At 35.4% G+C, this 25955-nt stretch overlaps 1 non-coding gene across 1 annotated transcript; it reads right to left on the bottom strand.

The window, feature by feature from the left end:
• Positions 1-4607: 4607 nt before the first annotated feature.
• TRNAR-UCG lies at positions 4608-4680 on the bottom strand. Its single transcript has one exon. It is a non-coding gene; the product is annotated as a tRNA-Arg (tRNA).
• Between the last annotated feature and the right edge of the window lie 21275 nt (positions 4681-25955).

Below are 25955 nucleotides of genomic sequence, written 5' to 3'. Positions count from 1 at the left end.
TTTTATTTTATTTTGTGTATGTTAATAAATGAATCACGTTTGATTTTCGAATAGTGGAGTGCTGGTGCTTTGTGAATCATTTTGGAGCAGATATTGTGGTTTGGATTTGTAGATAATTGTTGCCTCATAGTAAGAGGTTCTTTGGTTCAATTCTCAGCTGGGGTGTCTTCGGTGCAACGTCTACATGTCCTGCCTGCATTCACATGGGACTCCTCCAGGTGCTCTGGTTTCCACCCAAATTCCAAAGAAATGCAGTAGGTGGACTGGACATTCTAAACTTGCCCTAGGTGTGAGTGTGCACATGCAAGTGTGTGGTGCACCCTCCAAGGAGGGTTGGGCCTTGGGCCAGCAACCTGAGCCCATAAAATGTGCAACTGCTACAGAAACAAGAAGTGCTGTAAGGTGCTCATTTTCCAATGTACCACACAGTGCATAAACAGGAAAGAAAGAGAACAACTTGGCTGACATGATAATTTCAGGGGTTACCATGATGTGCCCTAGATCCCATCATACAGAAACAACTACTTAATTAACACAGAGAAGCATTTTGCTGGCCATCATTAGAATGCCCATAAAGACATATGTACATGCCTCATGCATGGAGAAAGGCAACAATCATCCCTCGGCACAAAGGTGGGCCATCTACAGACCCTGGAAACTACAGGCACGTAAGTCTCACTAGTATTATATGTAAAGCCATGGAAAGAATTATAATGGAGATGATCAACAGATATATAGTAAACCTCCAGATACTGGAACCAACCCAGTTTGGATTCATCAAGGGCTGATCATGCCTTCTCATCCTGGTGAGCTTCTTTGAAAAGGTCAACAAAGCATTGGATGAAGGCAGAATTGTTCACACTGCCTACCTTGACCTGGCCAAAGCATTTGACACAATACCCCACTTGGGCATTGTTGACAAACTCAAAGGTTAGGTACAAACCCGTATGTCACCTTGTGGATAGCCAACTGCCTCACAGATAGGACCCAGGAAGTTAGAATTGGAGATTCCACCTCTACAAAGAGACTAGTCACAAGTGGAGTCCCTCAGGGATCAGTCCTTGGACCACTCCTTTTTGGCATTTACGTCTCAGAAGTCAAGGCCATTGTCAGTGGTCTTTGGCTGACTAAATTTGCAGATGATTGTAAATTAGGCACTGTCACTGAATCTCACACTGAAACAAATGTCTATAGCAGGGGCTAACACAGACAAACAACTGGTGTCAGAGCCATGGACTAAAACTAAATGCCAAAAAATGCATAATAGTATCATTTGGGAAGTCGTCCATCCCTGGTAATTATCATATTAAAAACACACCCCTTAGAGTTGACCCAGTAGTCAGGGACTTAGGAACACACATATATAGTAATCTAGCCTTTGATCATCACTGTCTACAGTGGTGAGGAAATCATTCTATGTTGTGAAACTTATAAACAAATATATGGCATCTAAGTACAAGAAAGTCATTGTGCCACTGTATTCGGCATTCATCAGACCTATCATTGAGTACAATGCCCCCTTTGGTATGTACCTAACCAGGCAAATCCAACAATCGGAACATCCACGGAGGTTCCTCACTAAAAGAATACAGGGCCTAAGTAATATGTCCTGTGTAGACCACCTCAAGGCCCTATGCCTGTATTCTGTCTCCTACAGACTTTTGAGGGGAGATCTATGCCTGGCATACAGGGCATTGTCAGACCCCACTTTGATGGACCTCCTGTATATCCACAAAGCAAACAGCACCAGAATTACCCTTGCTAAAGATGTAAACTTTCCTGTGATATAAATAGAACTTGCTGGAGAGATAGGTATGTATCCCAGAGACTACTCCATCTATGGAACAGGCTCCCCATCCATGTGAAGCAGAGTTCTTCCCTAACCCAATTCAAGTACAACTTGGACAATTGGATGACAAACCAGAAATTCATTCCTGGTTTGGCACCTATGTTTCTAATGGTCACAGGTAACCTGTAAATGGTTCATTTCCCAGGCCCATGCTTACACTAATCAAGGGTAGCAGAACTTAGAGATTTGAGATGTGTGGCTAAGCTTAAAAGGCCCTTGTGGTCAATAGCCTAGTAAACACCTGTGAAGCTATGAACCTATACTCTTAAGAGTCTGACAGTATAATATTTTTGACATTTTAGCTATTAAATGTGTCTTACTGGCTTTATATTATTTAGTTATTTTTATCTCACATGCAAGATTTTGTTTCTAAAAATGCAGGAAAACAACTGAAGGAAATAATTGTATAAATGTCAAAATGCTAGTAAAATGAAAGTTTTTTCAACAATTATTGAGGCTCAGGGCATGATATTCATATAAAATGATAAAACAGGTAGTTTAAATAGTAAAAATCACACATCAACTTAAAAGTAACCAATGAAATAAAAGAGACAGACAAGACTAATTAAAGCAGCTAGCAAGGGATATACCACAAACAACTGTTCTGTTGTTTACCTCTTGATTCAAGCCATTAGGACACACTGATCTGAATTTCAGAATAAGCTGAGATTTCTTTTTTGAAGAGGTGCTGAACCCCTGTAATCCATATTAGTTTTCACTTGATGGAAAACTTTTGCCCTATGATATGGACTTTTATTGTTATGGTTGTACGGAATATGAAAAGCAACTGAATCATTATCATCATCAACTACCCCCTTTTTCCCCAGTCCCTACATCAGGCTGAAGTATCACATCAAATGTTGCCACCTCTCAATTTTTAGTTCTACTTTCCTACCTTCTTCAGTGGTAATGCCTGTCACAAGTCTTCTCTAATGCAATCTAGTCACCCCTTTGTCAATCTTTTTTCCTCTTGCCTTCTTCTTGTCTCTCTGTTTTTTTAATTCAGTCATCTTTTACTTTCTTGTGCATGTACCTGAATCACATTATCTGTTATCTTTGACTTCTGTAATTGCAGCTACTTTAGTGTCTTCTCTGATGTCATAATTTCGTCATCTACCCAACGGTGTGCATCCTGCTACCCATCTCAGGCATTTCATTTCTATTCCATTTAGCTTCATAAACTGTTCTGTCGGAACTGGCTAAATTTCTGTACAATGCAGAAGTACTGTCACACTGCTGTTTTATACACATTACTTTCCAGCTTCTGTAATACATTACCGCTTGCACTCTATGTCAATTGGTTACAGCTTCTTTGATTCTAGCTTGTACCTCCTCATTCAGACCTCTATTTGCCTCATCCTCCACTCACAGATACTTGAAGCTGTTAACTTATTCCACTATTTTCTGTCATATCTCAAATCTCATCTTCTTCTGACCTCATCTTTTTGATAAGATGTTAAATTCATGTCCCATTTGCTTGAGTTGATAGCAGCTCAAGTGGATGGAGATGGACCCATGGCACCTATCAAAAAGAGTAGAAGTCTTATTTGTATACAAAAATAACTCTTATTTACAAAATATTTACATATTTAGAAATACTTAAATGTGTACAAATATCTAAATATAGAAATCTATTTACACATATTCACAATTTCCTTTACAATCATGCTAAATTTTCATCCCTATTAGACCCACACTCCTTTTTTTCCATAACCATCTGATTTTGCTTAATATTGTTGCTAAACACCATTTACCATTAAACATAATTTAATTTATTCTTTCATTCCATATAACCAATATAACATAACATAACTTTTTTTATCTACTCCTTTAAGATATTATTTATTTCTATTCTTATACTATCCATGTTTAATCATATCCATGTTCATTTTGTCCACTTCTTTTATATCTTCAAAAAAATCTTCTTTACATAGTTTTTCCCCATAACTTTTTTATTCTTTTACATTACAAAACACATGTTCCTTGGTTTCTTCTTCTTGACAATGCAAACATATTCTATCACTTTTCTTTTATATGGCATATTTTCTTTTGCTAGCAATTTATCTATTACCAGTCTCCACAAAAAAATCTTGACATTCTGCTTTCTGATTACACCACTGGCTTTTTATTTTGATAGCTTTAATTGTTTCATCTGTTAGATTTTACCATGGTTTCACACAGTGATATTTTATCATTACATACTTATACCATACTTTTCTGTCTTTTTCTATAGCATCAGTTTTTATTTTCCGCAAAAGTATTTTTTTTCTTGGTAACACTTTGTTTCTTCATTTATAAACTCTTTTTCACTTTTACTCTTTTTTATCATACCTGGGAACTTATCATACTTACAATCATACAGTTTTACTACTAATCTCTCATCTTTTTCATTTATCCACTTAAACACTTTGTACAAATTTAATAAATCACTATATAACACTGGATTAATTAACCCTAAACTTCCTTCTTCTTTATTTACATACAAAACTCCTCTTTTTACTTGTGTTTAATCTATAACCCCATATAAAAATATCTGCAATAATTCCTTTTCAAATATTGTTGGCAAAATAAATACTCTTACATATGCTATTTTCTCATAGGTTCATAGGTTCATAGATTAGTACTAAGCTAACTGCCCTTGCGAGCCATTTTAAGCCTAGCCAGTTATCCCTTGTGAGACTCAAACCCTGCACGTTGCACTTGTAAGGCAAACACCTTAACCATTAGGCCACCCTCCCAACCCGACTGATTGGTACTACGACCATGGTAGGACACGAACCTACAATCTTCTGATCCGAAGTCAGACACCTTATCCATTAGGCAACATGGCCACAGAATTTACCAAATAAGCCTTTTTTTTGAATGATAATTTATATGTTCTCCAGAAAAAAAACATGTTTGCTTCATTTATTCTATTGTTTTTCCTGTTGAATTCTAATCATTATTCCCAAATGTTATTCCAAACACAGAAACTTCATTCATTGTCAAAATATATACCCCTGATCTTTACTAGATCACCTAAACTTTTACTTGTCTCTTTATTTAAAGCCATCACTATCATCTCTAGACATTCTTTTGTGTAAAGTATTACTTCTTTTATCCATTTTTTACAATTGTCATGATGTCATCTGCATATGTTAACCAGAACTGGAATTCGTAACCCTTCAGGTGTTATATACCTGACCTCTTTCATTTTGTAATTTATTTCACATGCTATCACATACACAACTAATGCAAAGAGTATATAACTTATTCAACATCCATGTGTTACACCACTCTTTGTATGTACCTCTTGGCTTAACCAACCATTTACAAGTATTTTTACTTTATTATTACTATACACTGGCTTACATAATTTGCAAACTTTCTCACTTATATTATATTCTTTCATTATTACCCACAAGAGTTCTTGTCCAGGTGTGCCAAATACCTTATTAAGGTCTCCTATATCATGATTTGTCACTTCTCCTTTTCTGTTCATAATATAATCCACAATTTCTCTATCATTAATAATTTTTGGCAACCCTTTCCCTTTATACTATTTGCTATTTTCCATAACATTTCCATTTTAGCTTCAAATCTGTTTTGTATTATTTCCATAAAGCTCTTATAATCATTAGTATCCAATACTACTGGTTTCCAGTTTTTTAATTATGTTCTATCTTCCTTTTTTAATATGAATTTAAGTATTCTGCTACATAATTCTTTATCCATAAAACCTTCATTTAACCATTCATTCAAAATCTTTAAAAATGTCTTTTTTTGTCAATCCCTTAGATGTGTATACATTTTATACCCTTTTCCATCTGGGTCTGCAACTAAATCTGTATTTACTTATCCTAATACTTTATCTAGCTTATTTAAAGAAATCTCAATTTTCAATTCTTTATTCCATTTTCCATTGTTTTTTTTTTACTTTCCATGTTTTTTAATACCTTCTTTTTTTTTTCTTTAAACATTTCTTGCTCATTTTGTAATACACAATGTATAATCTTTTCCTGAGCTCTTCCTATTTCTCCTTTTATATTTTTTGTTTCTCTCATTACACTACCATCTTCTTTTACTAATCTGCTTAAATAACTTGATACGTCTTCTCTTTTTCCTTGTAAAAAATATGTTTGCTTATATAACAATTATTGTATTTTTCTAGGTTTTTTATGTAATTCTTTTTCTTTATCAAAGTAATTTCTAGGATGTCAAGGTACAAAGAATCTAGGAACAACAAAAAAGATGCAGACACATTAATCGAAAAATGATGATAGCCCTCATAGATGCTCTGAAAGCCCTGAATCAGCTCTGGTGTTCAGCAATCTCTTAGTGGTGACAGACAACAATGTGATGTAGTACATATGCAGACAAAGAGGAAGAAGATTGCACACTACCACACACATATGCAAGTTCACCATCATTGTGATGGAACACAGCAAGTCAGCACAATTTATTGCTTCAGGCATCTTACATGCCTTCTGAGCAGAAAACAGTGCAAGACTTCTTGAGCTGATCCAGCATAGACCCTCATGAGGTAATACTACACCAGATGACGCCACCAGTGGAGAATTACTAAAATAAATATGTTTTCCTCTAATCTGAACAAACAACTGAAACAGTTATGCTCCAGGGCTCCTTGCAAAGGCTTCAACAGATAACATTTCGATCCCCTTTCCTCCCTTTTCTCTTATTTCCAAAGTCCTTCAAAAGATCATGAAAGACTTAGCAAACAGTTCATTAGTGACACCCTTTAGTCTAGAAAACCAGTTCTCACTTCTCAAGCATCTGGCCAAAGGCAATTCCCAGAAAATTCTTCACAGAGTAGACTTATTTGCCCTAGCAACAAGATCTCTGATTCATCCTAGTAAGCAAAATCTCCATTCATCAGGATGAATGATAGGTCTTTGATCTCCTGTAGGTACCGTTTTTTAGGATATGCAATGGGTATTGAAGGAGGCAAGGAAAAAAATACTACTAGAAAATCTTATTTTTTCAAATTGAAAAGATTTTGGTTTTGGTGTAACAGACAACAGGTCCCATCCCAAGCAAGGAGACCCTTAATTTTCTAGTACTTGTTTGAATTGCTCAATTATGGCTTAGGATAAATGTCAATAAAGTGATATCTTTCATCAGTTTCAGTGTGCTACTAAGTACCCCTCTTTCTTGTTTATACCATGTTGGGGAAGGGACATAGCTATGTCTGGGGCAGGCAAGTTGGGAGGGTGAGGAAGGATTTACCAACAGACAAGACATACAAGACAAGGCACAGGGCTGGTGAAGGACATAAGAGTGGGATGAACACCATGGTTGGGGTGAAGGTGGGGAGATCGAGGTCCCACAGACATCAGGCATATTAACAGTGTGACTCTTGTCCTCACCCAGTGGACTGTCATCACTCTTCCATCACTATGCCGCTGACTGCAGTGGCCGAAGTCTTCACCTATGGTTGATACTCTGTATCAAGATGGAAAGCAGTTCTCTATCCAGCATAGGTGTGTGCCCTCTGTCAGGTGTACAAGCCTATGAACCATACCTGGTAACTCAGCTCCAGTGATAAATGAACTCCCCTCTACCTCTACTCCCAGAGGGGCTACAGGCCTAGCCTCTGGTGCAGAGCTACCTGAGGATCCAGGTAGTGCAGTTTCAGTGAGTGATTGCCTTCACACTGCAGCCCAGAAGTGCTGGGCCTTGGTGCTTGAGCCGGTGGATTGAGTGTAGGTGGATCATGGGGAACTGGCCTACCCTGCTGTGTTACAGCAATAACATAAAAAAAATAAAATACAATAATGAAATAAAACATAACCCAAAACAAATGGAAATAATAAACTAAAAATATAATATAATAAAATAACACTCCTCAGGATAAATAAACCACTGCTAAAAAGAGTAAGTCCAAGCAAAATGAGCAAAGTCAAAGAAGCGGAATAACCAAGTGGCCGAAGAGCCATAAAAACTTCAATTATTTATTGACAAATGGTAAGTGCTTTCACAATAGCTTCTTCAGACCATTAAAAAGCACAGATAAAAATGCCATTTAAATAGAAAAGTCAGCCAATCAGAAAAATACATCAATTAAACAGTTTAAATACCTTAAAGGGCACTTACTAATAATAACACAAATATTATAAAACACACACATATATATATATATATATATATATATATATATATATATATATATATATATAATTATAAAAGCAAATGTGAATAGTATATAAGACAAAACTCTGAATCCAAATAATAGGTCTGAATTAATTAATATTTAGCTTCCTAGATTTCAAAATGGGTCTCAAAGAAGCTCTTTCATTGAGATCCTTACCCCTATCAGCTCTGAGCCTCAAGATCCATGTAACTTCCTTACTTTCTGTAAGATTCCTAACATCCCCTTTTCTTAATTTAGGTGTAGTTATATCTATAGCCATAAATCTGAAGGTATGGCTATCTCCAGATAAAATTATGTTTAGATTCATACTCATTATCTGAGAATGTGTAACTGTTGCTTTGGGCTGCAGACCATAATTGCCAACCTCTTAAGAGCAAGATATCTGGACAGATCATAACATGATGGGGATACAATGACCCAGAATTAGGGACATATTTTAATATTGCTCTTGCAAACATGGAAAGTTGCATAGAATTTGAGTTAACACACATTTTGACACTCATTATTTAGTGACTTCAGTCTCAATTATTTTCCAGGAAACCATAAATCTTATAAGGAGCAGACCAAAACAGTGAGTCAGAAATCTGGATATTCAGCAAAAAATATGGGCTGTTGAGAGCTATGCTACAGACTAATGCATGCATACGTGCTTTTACAGTTGAGATATGCATGCTGAATTTTATGCAACTGTACAATATAAAAACTAATCCATCTTTAACTGTTAAGGCTACAGTAACAGTACTTTATATAATTATGCTTATATACCACATGCTTCTCTCATCCTTGTCAGGTGTGATGCATGAGACCTCACATTTGAGGGCTTCTCTTCTCCAGCTGTGGAAAAACAAAAAAAAAAAAAGAATACATTATGAATACCAGTTTTGAATATATTCAACTTGAATATTTACAAATAGTTAATGCAATTTATACTTACACATATGTGGTGTATTCCCTGCTTGACATGCCCTGATCCAGTGATCAAAGGTGTCCTGTTTCCTCCTGCGCAGATTATCATACTGATGATGGCATTGTTCTCCAGTGCGTGGGATACCTGTCACACTGGACAAAGTCCTAGCTACACTAGTCCAGGTTTCAGACTTGTACTAAATACCTGTATAGTTCCCCTGAAAAAGGCAAGGGTCATGCTCCTTAACTAGGAGCTCAACAAAGGCATGGGACTCAAGAATACCACAGGGCTGTGCTTGGAAGCTTACACCCTCTCCAACTACTCCAGGCATGCCTACAAAAGATCAAGCTCAATGTCTAATGTGCATTTTCTGCCAATTCTACTCTAAATATAATGTTTTCCCACCAATTGCATGTATTGCTCTTACTGAGAGTGCACACTGTGTGCATTTTAATATATTTGAAAAGTTGCACTCCACTTACCATCAAGCAAACATGGTAAGGCAAGTGCATTTGTTTGCTTTTTCAAACATATCAGAAACTAGACAGTGAGCACTCTCAAGAAATGCAATTCCAAGGTTATTTCATATACAGCTACTTGCGCAACTCTGTTATTCAATTGGGAGAGCAAAACTATACTTTAATGAACATTGTATAGGTCAGTGACGGCAAACCTTTTGGATTTGACATGTCAAAAGCTCCTGGCACAAAATAATTCAGTGCACTTCACATGAGCAACGAATGCAAAAGCAGTGTCGTTGGTAATTCAGATGTTGGTGATCACTGACACGTCACCCAAAATGCTGTGGCATGCGTCACCTTCATAGGTTCACCATCACTGGTATAGATTATACCCACAGTCATACTTTTCATAATATATGCATATTATTCATATAAATAAGTCAATGACTGACACAATATTAGTGTCTCAACACTTATATATGTATTAGAGTCTCAACACTAATACATATATATGTTCATATCAGCAAAACTGTGCCAGGTATTATTATACATGAGTAAATATAATGTGACATGGAACAAGAGTAAAATGTACATGGAATACATGGTATTCAAACCCATGACTGTGTGTACAGTAGTCCTAAACTTAAATCTCTTGCCACAAGAAGGTTGAGACAGTGCTTGTGTATATGGCACTTTATTTGTATAATCTGCAATATCACAACAGCATAAGAAAAGTTTGCATAACCTGAACTAAAACCCAGGACCATCTGCAATTTAGTCCCAGACTTAACACTTGTTACAACAGGAGTAGTTACATAAGGTTCCCTATATTAGTATTCATTGCTAATGTAACGGTATTACTGCAGTGCAGCTTTGCTTACTAGGTTTGCAAGATGTCCAGCAATGCACAGTAGTATTAATTGAATGCATCTGGTTTCTATTTTTGGATATCTGGGTCATGTCTGATATATGGATGGTCTGATGCAAGAGTGGTCTAGTGGTGCAAACAAGGTAAGCGTAACCAAAGCCATCTGTGGCAAGCAGCTCATCATGCAAACTTGGGAAGAAAAAAAAAAAAAAAGAAAACATTAAACAATTCCACATACAATATTAATTATGAATAATCCTAATATATATCAAACGACGGAAAAGAAATGGCTTTGCAATCAACCTTTTGCAGACAGTAAACTTGCACATAAGTGCTATCTACATTCACAAAGAGGTTTTGCAGCCAGATGCACTAGTGCATGCTACAAAACCTTGCTTAAGTATGCAGAGCTTCATTAATATTCATTGCATGCCACTACCACAGGCACTACTTTGTGTACACGATAATAGTCTGTGTAGGCTCTACATGAACCCTACATGGAGTTTACTGAATTCTGGGCATAGAGTGTGGACAGTGTAGTGACTAGATATGTGAGTGTACTGTTTGATGCACTGTTGCATGGCTGACAGAGTTTTGTGAAATTGCAAGTGGCAATTAGTAGGTGGCTGGCTCACTTTATTCATTACAAATGTAGAGCTTTAAAGAAGTACATTGAAAGGTTTCATTGTGCTCATAATTTTGTAGAACTATTTATGCAGGAGAATATCTGGTTGCTTGTAGCAAACAATATTAAAGGCAATTATTATCACTGTATATTAAAGTACACTGTCAAGTTAAAACAAGTTAAAATAAGTGTAGAGTTTTAACACACAACAGTAAATGAATATGTATAGCAGTAAAGCACCTAAGATGCATCTTATATGTAGCTTAAATTTCTCCCTTTTTCAACTAGCATTTCTGCCACATGTGAGGCAGAAGTGGGCAACTTTCCACATTTATTTAATACACCAATGAAGTCATACAGTATCTATGCATCTAAAGTTTTACGATGCAGATAATATGTTGGAAAACTAAAGACTTTTTAGAGATATGAAAAAGACTGATCTACTTGATTAAAAAATAGTACATCACTACTGCAAGTTAAATGTAAAGATTTTAAAGCAGGCTTGTGAAATCTTCTTTGATAGTTTTGAGCAGATACTTCTGGATGGGACAACAGAAAGAGGCTTTATTGAACCCTTTCTAAAAATTTTCCAATAGCATCTGTTTGCATGGCTGAATTTCGGTTTCATTTTTTTTAATTCTGACACTGATGGATATATACCACATGTCAGTGACATTAATTGCTTTAATATTTAGAATTATGGCACTTGCCACATGCAAGCATTAAGAAACATGAAACCTGTCATACATTTTATGGTTATTCTGTGTATTTGTGTCTCCATTTGTGTAATAGCAAAAATTTTACATTCATATTATTCTATTATATCACAGAAAACATCAGGTATATCTTACTTTAGATTCAGGTCAGCTCTGTATGATTTCTCTATAATGCTGCAGTTGTTCTATTGCAATGCTAGATAATTTCAGGATAACTAATATATTTTGGTCTTATTGGTAGGTAATCCTTGTATCATGCTTCCCCTTGTTAATAGTCATTTACGTGATGCTGTTTACAGAACTGCTGAGGAGCAATCTATGCCCAACATACAAGACATTCTCCGATCCAGAAAAAACACAATTTCACCAGCACTTAACCAGCACTTCTTTATTCAAACAATCTGGTACCTCGGCAATTCGCTTTCATGGATCACAATACATTCCATTTTCAAACAGATATATATACATCATACAGCTGTCAATAATTCAATTAGCTAATTAATTATCTATAAACATTTAAAGTAACAACATTAAATATAGTTGAATAACAATAGTAAATAAATATAATAAATAAATTCACCAATAAATACTAAATATTAAATGTAGAATGTTGAATAACTAAATATTAAATACCCAATTCCTGATTCAAACCAAAAGGCTTTAAGGTTTTAAAATTTAAAATCATCCTAGTTTCTAGCTCTAACAATTTGGCCACAGGATCACCCCCTCTAGACAAAAAAGGTCTACCAAGCACACAAAATTTCAAACTACTAGGGGAATCACCATGTTTATCATGGAAATGTTTTGCAACAGGGCTCACTTAATTGTTATTCCTTATGTCTTTTAGATGTTCTAGGACCTCCCGGATCCTAACCATATGCTTGGTTTGTCCTATGTACCAAACATCAATACAAGAACAGCCCAGGATATATACCACCCCTGTCGATCTACAGTTAAAAAAGAACCTAAGAACAAATGTCTTGCCATTAATACTATTTAAATTTATTCTCCAATCCAGCCCTGATGGATTTGTTACACATTTGCAAATAAATAAATAAATAATAAAATTAGAATTACCCAGTTTAAGGTTCTAAACCTTGTCTGTGACATAAACAATACATGTCAGAGGGACAGGTGTGTGTCACAGAGATTACACTTCTTTGGAGCAGACTCCCTAGACATGTGAAACAGAGCTCTTCCCTAAGCCCATTTTAAATGCAGTTGAGACAAATGGATGGGAAATTTCAAATTCACCCCTGGTTTGCTGCGACAGGGATGGTTTGTAGGTGCTCTGAGGCACAGGTATATTCCAAAGCCATTCCAGTCTGTGAGCATTGATAAGTGGGGAAATTAGGGCGTGAATGGCTGAGCTTAACTAGGCTCTGGAGCCGTTTGCCTAGTAACCTCCTATGATCTTATGATACTATAAAATACTATATATAACATTTTGTTACATTGCTTTAACTGTTTTATTATCTGCATAAGGAGAAGTTAACCTGAGTCCTGCTGGTTCTGTCCCATATCCCAGTTAACAGCACAATAATATATAATTACCATTAGAAGCAGTAACTCATATCTGCAGTAGAACTGCTACTCTATCAGAAAACATGAAACATGTTATCATTAATAGTAAAGAAGTTAAAGTTATTTTATCATGTTTTATTTTGGCTATCATCCATTTCACTTAATTAAACCAAATAATCCTGTGCTTTGCTCTGTCCATGGGCATTTATATTATCCAGTTGCAAGAAACATAAGGTATGTACCTTTAGTGCAAAGAAACTATGAATATGAGGAATAAATGCCACATCTCATGTGTGACAGCCAGCAGATGCAGACTTTTTTGGTATGTTAGTTTTCAAATTCCGTGCACACCAGGGACTTAATGTATGACAGCAACATACATGCACTGCACATATATTACAGTCATGTGTTTGAATATGTTAAATAAAACACTATTTGTATATGTTATAGTGATTTACCTAGCTATTATAATACAAAGAAAACCAAAAAAAAAAATATTATGTTATTAGTAGTCTTCATCGTGTTGTGAGCAAGGCTAACATATAGTCCACTGGACATTTTGCTGTTATTTGGAATAGTTCTGAGAAATTATATATTAGTTGCTGATTATTAAAGATTATCTGTGCCCTCTATGGAGTCTCTTTCTGTTCATCATATGAGCAGAAGATATGGAAAGGACCATCTTCAGATTATCTTTTTTGGTATATTACTGATGCTGACCATAATTTAATTCATCTGGTAGTATTTGTTAATGAAGGGCGGTGTTAGATTTTGCAAACATTTGTTTTAGAATCCAGCCCAAATATTTATTTCTAAACTGTTTTTAAACTCCTTTTAGGAGAAGGTTAGCAACTTCCATAGCCGATGGATGAGTACCTCATCAAGGATACTGAAAAGCAGAGTCAGTATGTTTTCACTGACCATTATCACATGCTAAATCAATATTTCATTGTTGATGAGATGTGGTTAGTCTGCTAGAGATGAAAAATATTATTGTAATACTTTCACTATACATTTACTTTTGTTTGTGTCTTTTGGCTTTTCCCGGTTAGGGGTCGCCACAGCGGAACTCCGGTCCGCTAATGATTGGCAGTTGATTTTTATGTACCAGCTTGCCAGGCCTGATGCACAACCTTCAACAAAGGTACACCTATTCATGCATGTCTCCATGCAGAAGACGCTCTATCTGAGAATCGAACCGGACAGCGTCTTACTGTGAGGCGACAATGCTACCGCAGCACCACCACCGCAATTTTTGTACAACCAAAAACATTTTCTATACATGAAGCAATTTTTTTTCACAAAACATGTGACTGGAATCCTCTAGGGAGTTATCTGACCAAAGAGCTGCTACCTAAAGTGTATGCAGCAGCTTGATTCAGAAAGCCTTAAAAACACACAGATACATGGGACTATATCATTTAATCGAAATTACTATTTGTCAGATCTCTACTTGTTGAACCCTATTCATCGAAGACACAGTGAACAGGCCTTTCATCAAACGTTTTCCTAAGCAAATCGATGGTTGGCCACCATCTAGAATTTGCCCTTTCCCCACTGTAGTCCAGTCTCGGAGTTGGTATATTTAGTTGGGGGGTGATGGCCCTGTTAGGTTTTAAACTTTCTTTTTTTTTTTTTTTTTTTTTGCTTTGGTCGCTAATTTGGCCTGCCATTGGTTAGTCCTATGAAAAAGTTTGATGAAAAATCCCTTTGCTGATTTGTGTCTTCGACGAATAGCGTTTGACAAATAGTGATTCAACAAATACTAAGTTTAATTTAATGATATAGACCCAGATACACACCAAGGAATATTTTATTTTATTTTTATTTTATTTTACATTTGTTAACCGGGAAAATCCAGCTGGACCAGGTCCATTTTCAGTGGATGCCTGGGGAGAAAAGCTCCACAATTAATATATAGTAAGTAGTTAATACAATGAGAAATACACAGAATGAAAAGTCAGCAGATTACTTACAAGCAGAGGCATTCCAAATTAGCTATCTATAGTTTACTGGCATTGCAGAATTGAGTTATTATTAGATTAACATTTACAAATAAGTAGAATAGACATGACTAAATATGCTATTTTTACCTAGTAGTACATACAGTTTAAGACAGTTTACATTTTCTAGTGTGTACACTGAAAGAGGTACAATGACCAGTGCAGCTTATTATAAGAAATGTATATATATATATATATATATATATATATATATATATATATATATATATATATGTGTGTGTGTGTGTGTGTGTGTGTGTGTGTAAAATAGTGTAGATTCTAATTGGAGTTGGGTGGAGGAGGAGAAGAAAAGTTATAGCGATTGTCATGTGATACATGGGCAGATCCAGGTTTCTCTGAGATGTGGTTTGAGTAGTTTTTTGAATTTTGTGTTTGTTGTTGCAGAGGTTATATTAGTGGGGAGATTGTTCCATTTTTTGGCTATGATGTGGGAGTATAGGGCTTTACTTGCAGTATTGTTAGCAGTTGTAGTACTGAGGAGAGGTTTATTGGATGAGCGTAGGCAGGGCCAGCCTTAGCTGAAATGGCGCCCTAGGCGAAGTAGTGCTTTGGCGCCCCTTAAGCTCCACCCACACCAAACTCCAGAAACACTCCTATTTGAGCCACACTGACAGGTAGTTGAAGCCCCATGAAGCCACTACAAGTTATTTCCTTCAATTATTTGAATGCATAAAAATACGTAAACAGTTTATCATACTATAGGAAGAAAAGAAACCTTGTTATGTAGTTAAGTTGCAAGTGAAGGTGGAATTTTCAGTCCAAAGATGCAGGTAGGGACACACACTACCCTCACTGATATTTAAATGATGGCTCCTCTGGTTGGCTTTTGCCTCTGTGCTGGGGATATACAGCAGGGGAAGAACAAACAAGCTTAAGAGAAATAGGGGAAAGTTTGAATATTGACAGACACAGAGTTAAACACTAAGAAAAAAAATGTACTTGTAACATTTCAACATAATACTAAGATGGTAGGTTGGTCCAGCACTGGGCTGAAGCAGTGTTGGTATGGGGCTGGCATTGGTTGGGACATGACCAGGGGGCATAAAATGGCCATATCAGCTAAGACACCAAACTTCCTTACCACAGCTCTGCCTAAGCAGACTTATTTTGGTCTGTGTTCATATATGTATGACTGACTGGATCACAATTTCCTATGGTAAACAAGGTATAGAAAACTAAAGTTCCCCTGAAATGGAATTTTATATAATTTTATGCTTAAAATGGAACCCCTAAAGCTAGCCAAAGTATATGCATACATGTGTATATACATAAACATATATAGATATATGCATGTTTACCAACATATGTACAAAGAGGTTAACACATAACATACTCATGTCCTCCATACCCTTATAGCTCATATTTGCTGTGAGAACTAGTTTTAATGTATCTGTTAAATGTGTAAGTGAACTGGGGCCATGGCTACATAATGCAGCTAGAGGTTGTGTGGAAGTAGTATGACCACAAGTTACACTAAGAAAGAGAGGAGTGCTGTTTCGGAGGTAAAATATGAAGTATGTGCATTGTAGGCAGGCAATTTATTTTGGAGGGTTAGGGACGGAATTTTTGGGTCAAGGAGTTGTTATGGTCAGGTTCAGAAATGGAATTTTCAGGATCAGGAACTCCTTGTAAAAGGAAGGAGTTGGGTGCTAAATTAGATATTTTTTAAATGTACAAAAATACAGTATTTTTTTGTATGAGTAATAGAAATGCAGTCATATTAAAACAATTCACAGTTTGCATACAGTTTCAGTAAATAAAATAACTTTCAATCAAAAATACTGATAAGAACAAACAGATCTTACAAGGTTTGGAAACCAAGGCTAAAGAGGCATGTAGATCATTACAGGGTTTTGATATTTTTAGGAAATGCTTCAGACACAGTCAGTTGAGTCACTTAAGTTAGTTCATTTGGACTGATATGCAGAGACTCTTTGCAGTACAGACACATGAGCCTAAGTACAGAAGTCAGGTGAAATATCCAGCATTCCAGAATATTAATAATACTATTCAGGAGGAAAAGACTGTTTCAGCTCATATTATTCAGGAGAATCAGAATATAAAGAAACTTTGGATATATTTATCAGTACTGTTACTGTATACAGCATTCCAGAATATTAAAAAAAATTCTAAGGACCATTATAGTTTAACAGCACTGTTACTGAAGACAGTATTTGAATGTTGTTAACATCTGTAATATAATAAAGCATTCTTAACTAAACTACAACATGTACAGAATTAATTTTGAAAAGTACAAAGAAACTTGGCCCATATAAAAAAGTCTGGCACCTGTTCAGCTCAGCGCTGGGTAATTAACAGATAAAAACATTCATTCCAGTCTCATTCTAGTTACTTTCTCATTCCAGTATCCTACAGTCATATTATTTCTTTCACCGGGGATGAAGTTTTAGGGTTAAGGATGGAGTGCTGGCACAGTGCATTTAAACAGTGTTGGATAGTTGCTGTAAACAGGTGTACCCCATGTTCACATTCCAAAAGTAAAATGCACAAAACAAATTACTCCTGCATGTTACAAGTAACCATCATTGTGAATTTGGTCTTTTTTTGGACTCTTTAGCCAAGAATCATGCCACAAGGCCAAGGAAAAATATGCCTCAGTGAGGACAATTTAGTATGTTGCCAATTATCCCATACTCTAGGGGATGGGAGGAAACTGGTGTACACTGGAAAAAAACAATTCAATGTGACTATACAACATGCAAATTCTTCTCCACAATCCACCAGTAGAGGACATTATCAAACCCTGGGCCATGGAGCTGTGAGGCAGATACTTTTAAACACTAAGGCACAATGCTCCTAGAATACAATCTACCAGAGACAAAAACATTTTTTTAGCTGTGAAGAAATTATAAAACACATTCTCCAGAATGTACTTATTTTCACTATGTGGCTTCCTAAACACCTAGACAGACAACCAATACAAACATAACTCACATCCAGCAAAACTGGCATCCCATATTTTCACACAAAATGTTCTTACCCCTAAGAAAATGTTTTAATTTATAACAAAGTGCTGAAACACTAAGTAAATAAAGTACAGCACTAAGCATATCTGCAAACTTTATATTCTTCAGAAAAATATATGTTAATACACACTCATTTATCCTACTAGCTTTCTAAAAGAATGATACCTATGAAAAAGGTGTCCCACTTTTTCTGTCTTTGTACCTCATACAGTGTGGCTCTCTGTCCCTGATTTCAGTAAATAGGTTGAGATATAAGCAAGCAATGTGAAAAAAATTGGATGTTTGGACTTGCCACAGGACAAACTGTCTACCTATATGCATCCCACGTCATTCCCCAAAATGTTAAAATAATGAGGGTAGCATGCTCTTCTGTAGTCCTAACAGACACCATGGTGGGTTACTACAAATACTAAGTAGGAAAGCAACAATCACATTAGGTTGTCCACCTAAATGCATGCAAAGGGTCTCACTGCAGAAATCATTACAGCAATCTTTGCTTGTTCTCTGACTATCACAGCAGTGAATATTCAAGCGGGAATGTCATTACACTCCAACTAGAAAACAGAGAAAAATGGGAAAGAAACAGAAGTTAATGCAAACGAGTACACATAAGCTGCTCAATAGTAAGACTTGTTTTCATTATAAACTGTGTAGCTGAAATACTTGATGTCCTTAAGGGATCATTTGCATACGTTCCATGTGCTTCCATCACAGGAGATTTAAGATACTAAAAAGTGTATGTATGTGTGTGTGTGTATATATATATATATATATATCTATATATATATATATATATATATATATATATATATATATACATATATATATATATATATATATATATATATATATATATATATATATATATATACATATATATATGGTTCTACCTGACATAGTCGAAACCACACAACACCGACAACCACATCACCGACACCACATATTCGACAGTCCATAAACACGAAACCACACATAACCGACAACGAAATAACCGACGGTACACAAACACGAAACCCCATACACTGCACACACCACAATAACAATTAAAATCAAAGCACATCCCCATTCCACAAACCACACACACAACACAAGCACACCAAAATCCTTACAAGCCCACACTAAACCTTACCCTAACCCTAAGGTCCGTCACTATCGCACACTTACCTACCCGCTCCTAACCCTAACTCACTTAACCCGCCCTATCGCTCCTAACCCTAACTCACTTAACCCACCCCTATCAGTCCCTAACCCTAACTCACTTAACCCACCCCTATCGCTCCCTAACCCTAACTCACTTAACCCACCCCTATCGCTTCCTAACCCTAACTCACTTAACCCACCCCTATCCCCACAGACCGTCAATCTCCACACTTACCTGCCTCGCACCCTAACGTCCGTCACTACCGCATACTCACACAGCCTTTCCCCATGTCGGCATCCTCGGCGTTGGTGTTGTCATCCGTCGTGTCGGTCTTCTGCATTGTCGATGTTCTGCCACTCGCGATTCGCGTCGGTCTTCTTCGTTTTCGATCTTCTGGAGCTCCGAATTCCGCTGTCGGTCTTCTGCGCTGTCGACGAAGTCAGGTAGAACCATATATATATATATATATATATATATATATACATACATATACACACACACACACACATGCACGCACAAACATACAAGACACACACATTTTATATTTTATATATATATACACACACACACATATTATATGTGTGTGTACAAACACACACATGCACACACATAAACATACAAGACACACACACACACACACATATGAATCAGTGAAAGAATCCAGGTTCAAAGAAGGTATTTAAATGATCCAGAAAGTACCGACTTCAAACTGTACAGGTGTAAATTGTGGAAAACTATGTGCAAGAGCAGAACAGATTTCTGGGGCTGCAAGCACACATTTATCACTCTTAGATAAGTAGCGTAGCAACCACTTCTCTTTAAGAGCAGCTCTTAAATACATATGCTCTGTGACACACTTACACACTTTAAAAAGATTTTTTTTTTAAATTGCGGAACCGGCAATAACCGCAGAACCGACATTCAGTGATAAAGTACCAAGTGCATACGGAAAGCAAAATCAGGATCCAAAGAACTTTTTTTAGCAAGATATAATTTGAAATTTATTACTGCAGCATTTGTGCATAAAAAACTAGTAGAAAACTAAATCGCTAAATAGTCATTTCATGATCACATAGCAAGTATACAAACAACATGTCAGATTAGCGATTCTGTTTTAGTTTATGTTCTCATTTATGAATGCGCTTGCACTGGCATTTATAAATGAGAACTATAAAAAAGGATTTCTAAATTGATATCTCCAAGTATACTTGATAAATGATCATGAAATATCCATTTAGCGATGCAGTTTTCTACAAACTGTCACCTACAAATGCTGCAATTATAAATTGCAAATTATATTTTGGAAGATGGTGGAATGAAAGGAAAAAGCTTCCGCATTCTTGAGGATAATATAAACTTAAGTGGAACAAGAAACTTACAGTTGTTCAGAGTAAGCTGATAGAGGGTGGATAGGCTGGATAATGATGAAGCTCAGTGGGTGTTGTCGATACATGTTATGTGACTACCCATTATAAACTCATCTCGGTCTGAATTTCACACTCTGGGTTTGTCCCTTTAAGAATCAAAGTATGGTTTCTAAGCAAGGTTTAAATTCTTCACAATGATGCTGCTGCTACCATTGGGGAAGGGTGCAATGCAATCCAAACGGCACAGTAGTGTGAAGAAAGACTTGGAGAAGGGGTGCCAAGAAGAGCGCAAACTTTGTCTTTCTAGTCCTAGTGTGGTGCTAAAGATCGGAATGAAAAATAATAAAATTTAAATAAATCAATAAGTAAAAATTGCGCCCTTTATGAGGCCAGCCTGTATAGCGCCCTAGGCGGTTGCCTAGTTCGCCTATGCCTAAGGCCGGCCGTGAGCGTAGGGGGCGACTGGAAGAGTAGGAGGTTAGTAGCTGCTTTAGGGCTGGAGTTTTCTCTGGGTAGTTCATGATGTTAAAGGCACAAGTGAGTTGTTGGTAAGTTAGTAAGTGAGGAAATTCAAGCCACTGAATTTCTTTTAGTACTTGGCAGTGATGGGTTCTAAAGGGAGAGTTGTTGGCAAATTTGGCAATTTTGTTATAGCATGACTCTAACTTGTCCAGATCTGTTTTTCTAGTATGGGTCGGGATTGGTGCTTCATAAGTAAGTGTTGATAAGAGGTGAGTTTGAGCTAGGGTGATTCTTGCTTTATCTGTGAGAAAGTTTTTGTGTCTATAAAGGGTTCCCATATTTTTATGAACTTTCTGGATGGTTTGTGCTATGTGTAATTCGAAAGATAGGTTATTGTCTATTTCAACGCCTAGGAATTTTGTATGGGTGGATGGAGAAACTATAGTGCCATTTCTAGATGAGATAGAGAATGTTAAGAGGGTAGGTTTTGTTTTATTAGGGGTGAACAAGAGTAATTTGGTTTTATTAGGGTTGAATATGAAATATGAACACATATATATAAAGGCTATACATCATTGCAACATGCTTGTTGCATGAGACTCTCTAGTTGTGTATAACTTAAAGAATCAGTTACATAATTGTTTTGAATGCAATGTATCATATTTATGTTTTGTTTACTAAATTTCCAAGCTAGATTTTGATCCATTTTCAGTGTAGGCCCTGGTAAAAAGCAAAAACATAAATATGGTATTGCAAATGCAAAGTGCTAAGATGTGAAAAAAAAAATAAAACATTGCATATGTGGGTTTGAAAAATATAGAAATGCACTAAAGAAATAAAAACAAATGGCACAAGACCAGGTGGCACTCAAAAACAAATATTTAATCCAAATAAAGTAAGCGCTTTCATTCAGGATAATACCTGTACTTCTTCAGACAAATGTAAATTCACATCAGAAAACATACATTTATATACGTCCTCCCAAGATGCAACCCCAATAAATTAGAATCACATGATCAATTAAATAATTAATTAAGCAAATATAATCAATGTTGAATAAAAGAAAGACCATAAGAAAAATACTAGTTGAAAAAGATGTAAATATATATATATATAGATATATATAGATATATATATATATATGTGCGTGTGTGTATAATTATATATACAGAAAATACATATATGGAAACATTGAAAATATGTATAAAAAGTATATGTAAAAATGCTTATAATATATATATATATATATATATATATATATATATATATATATATATAAACAGTGTTAAGAAAACAACACTGTATTCTAAATACTTGTATACTTTTGTTATAAAAATTTCCTTTTTTCTTTTGGTTTCTTAAAACTGTGGATATATATATATATATATATATATATATATATATTTTTTTTATAAGTATTTTTGCATATTTTCCATATATGTATTTTCTGTATATATATATATATATATATATATATATATATATATATATATATATTTACATCTTTTTATCTTTTTTTAGCTAGTATTTTTCTTATATTCTTTCTTTTATTCAACATTGATTATATTTGCTTAATTAATTATTTAATTGATCATGTGATTCTAATTTATTGGGGTTGCATCTTGGGGGGCTGTATATAAATGTAGGTTTTCTGTTGTGAATTTACTTATTTACTTGTGTCTGAAGAAGTACAGGTATTATCCTGAATGAAAGCACTTACTTTATTTGGATTAAATATTTGTTTTTGAGTGCCACCTGGTCCTGTGCCTTTTTTTTGCTTTCTTTAGTTTGTTTGTTTTATTAAATATAGAAATATGTCTAAGCAAAACATGATACAATAAATTTCAGTTTCACTCTACGTAATCAAACACTGTAATTAAAATAGAGAAATTTGCCTATGAACTGGTTACATTTTCGCTTCAGTCCGTTTGCTTACCTTAAGTAATCTATGTAAATTGGTAACATGTTGCTCCTTTGTTTGGACAATTGATTTAAAAGTGCATTATTTTATTTATTTATTTATTTAATTAATTAATGAATTAATTATGTTACTAGTCCTTGCTCTGGTCTGGGTTAAGTGGCCCTCTTTTTATTATATCATACCACTGAAGTCTGAAGGTTTGCCCCTCCTAGCCCCCAAAAGTATTTCTTTCTTTCATTTTTTTCTTTCTTTATTTATGTATTTATTTATTATGTTACTAGTGCTTGCTATGATATGGGTTAAGTGGCCCCCTTTTTATTATACCATACCACTGCTATCTGAAGGTACGCCCCTCCTAGCCCTCAACAACATTTTTATTTATTTATTTTTCTGTCAATCTATCTATCTATCTATCTGTCTATCTATCTATCTATCTATCTATCTATCTATCTATCTATCTATCTATCTATCTACCTATTTATCTATCTATCTGTTATGTTACTAGTACTTGCTCTGGTATGAGTTAAATGGCCCCCTTTTTATTACACAATACCACTGCTGTCTGAAGGTACACCCCTCCTAGCCCCCAACAGTAGTTGTATTTATTTATTTATTTTTGTCTATCTATCTATCTATCTATCTATCTATCTATCTATCTATCTATCTATCTATTCATTTATTATGTTAATAGTGCTTGCTATAATATGGGTTAAGTGAACCCCTTTTTATTACACCATACCACTGCTGTCTGAAAGTATGTCCCTCCTAGCCCCCAACAGTAGTTGTATTTATTTATTTATTTTTGTCTATCTATCTATCTATCTATCTATCTATCTATCTATCTATCTATCTATCTATCTATCTATCATGTTACTAGTACTTGCTCTGGTATGAATTAAATGGCCCCCTTTTTATTACACCATACAGCTGCTGTCTGAAGGTACACCCCTCCTAGCCCCCAAACAGTAGTTGTATTTATTTATTTATTTTTGTCTATCTATCTATCTATCTATCTATCTATCTATCTATCTATCTATCTATCTATCTATTTATTTATTATGTTAATAGTGCTTGCTATAATATGGGTTAAGTGAACCCCTTTTTATTACACCATACCACTGCTGTCTGAAGGTATGTCCCTCCTAGACCCCAACAGTAGTTTTATTTATTTATTTTTCTATCTATTTATTTATTATGTTACTAGTGCTTGCTCTGGTATGTGTTTAAGTGGCCCTCTTTTTATTATACCATACCACTGCTGTCTGAAAGTATGGCCATCCTAGCTGCTGCTTCTTTATAACTGCCAGTTTCACAGTAGATATAACAGCAGACTATCCCGTTTTTCTATGTTTTACTTTCCCTCACTAAGAACAGAATATTGGTGCCCATAGCTATCCAAAACCGTTACATTCATGGAAAATGGTACTGTGTTGTCTACATTTCTTTAGAACTTCACTAGTTTATATCATGTAAGCAGCTTCAATGGACAAGTTACTATCCAGTTTCCCACTTATTTGCAAAGAAAACATGTGCTCATATCAGGTCCTTAACTGTATTTGGCAGCAGTGGTTTTCTTCTCACTGGTGAAGCAAGCTGAGGTATTTTAGCTGCTCTCCTTTGCAGCAGTTATCAGTGGCACCAACTGGTTCTTTCTTGGACCCTGACATCTTACAGGCCACAGAGTGGTCAGCACAAACTGTTGTGGCTCTACCACTATCTTAGTCTTACTCTGTAAAATACTCGTTTAAAGCTTCTGGTAATCTTTGTAAAAACTTTCCCTTACAAAACGGGACAAATGCTGCATCATCTTAATAGTATTCCTTCTCACTCCTCTGGTTACCAGATGCCATTCTTTATATAGAAATCATTATATGAGTCATTACCTTCTTTCTTAAGACTTCTAAATGTGGCTCTTTATGTTTTAGGTGTTACCTTAAAAAATGTAGCTAGTACAATTGTACATGCTTACAATCTTTATTGTCTTGGAAATGCCTTATGCCTCCCCAGGGGAATTAATTGTCCTGTCCATTGTAATTGGTCAGTTTAGGGTATAATGCTCCCCCAGTAAAATCTGCTTATAACAGTGTGAAAAATCATATAATCATCATCATCATCACCCTTTTTCCCATTTTCTACATTGGATCATGGTGTTGAGTAAACTGTTGTCATCTCTCATGATTTAATGCCACTCTCCTACCTTCTTCGACACCCATGCCTGACTGACACAGGTCTTCCCTCACACAATCCATCTATCTCTTTGCTGGACACCCTCATCTCCTCTTGTCTTCTTTATGCCTTCCCAAAACTTCTTTCTATATCAAGTATACTAAAGTACAAGTCTCAATTTATTTGATCTTGTATGTATTAGGTTAACATCTGATAATTTAATGTTTTAAATATTTTGTATAACAATATGAATTTTAATGTTAGGAAATTTTTTAATGAATGATTTTATGCTGGATTGTATAACAATTGTTTATATTTAATAATTATTTAGATTTATACTATTATCTAGATATTTATATATGTATTTTTACTTTTATTTATTAGTATTACATATACATAGTTTTTGACAAGAAGGTTTTATTACGTTTACGAATTAACAAGTTTGCACAGGTCCTGGCTGTTTATGTTCATTTTTGCTGATTGTACCTTTAAGAATTTTTAGCTGCGTAGGTAATAATTTGTTTAATTGTTTAATTGTTCAATTATCTAATTTAGATAAGGATTTAAAAAGAGGTTCAACACAAGGATTGTCAGTACTCTGAAGATGCCCTGATGTGTGTGGGTGAAAGCGCTTAGTACAATTTTGGTTAAATAAATAAATAAATCGGTGGTCAGATGCATAACTGCTCTGTAGTCCTCACAAAAACTATTTTGAGGTGTTGCCATTCTTCTTCACCTCCACCTATTTCCTCTTCTTCTTGGGGTGATAGAGCCCTGAGTAATTCC

The sequence above is a fragment of the Protopterus annectens genome, chromosome 1.part2 (assembly GCF_019279795.1).
Source record: "Protopterus annectens isolate FY-2018-M chromosome 1.part2, PAN1.0, whole genome shotgun sequence".
In the NCBI taxonomy this organism is placed as follows: Eukaryota; Metazoa; Chordata; order Ceratodontiformes; family Protopteridae; genus Protopterus; species Protopterus annectens.
This window is presented reverse-complemented; position numbering and strand designations above follow the sequence as displayed.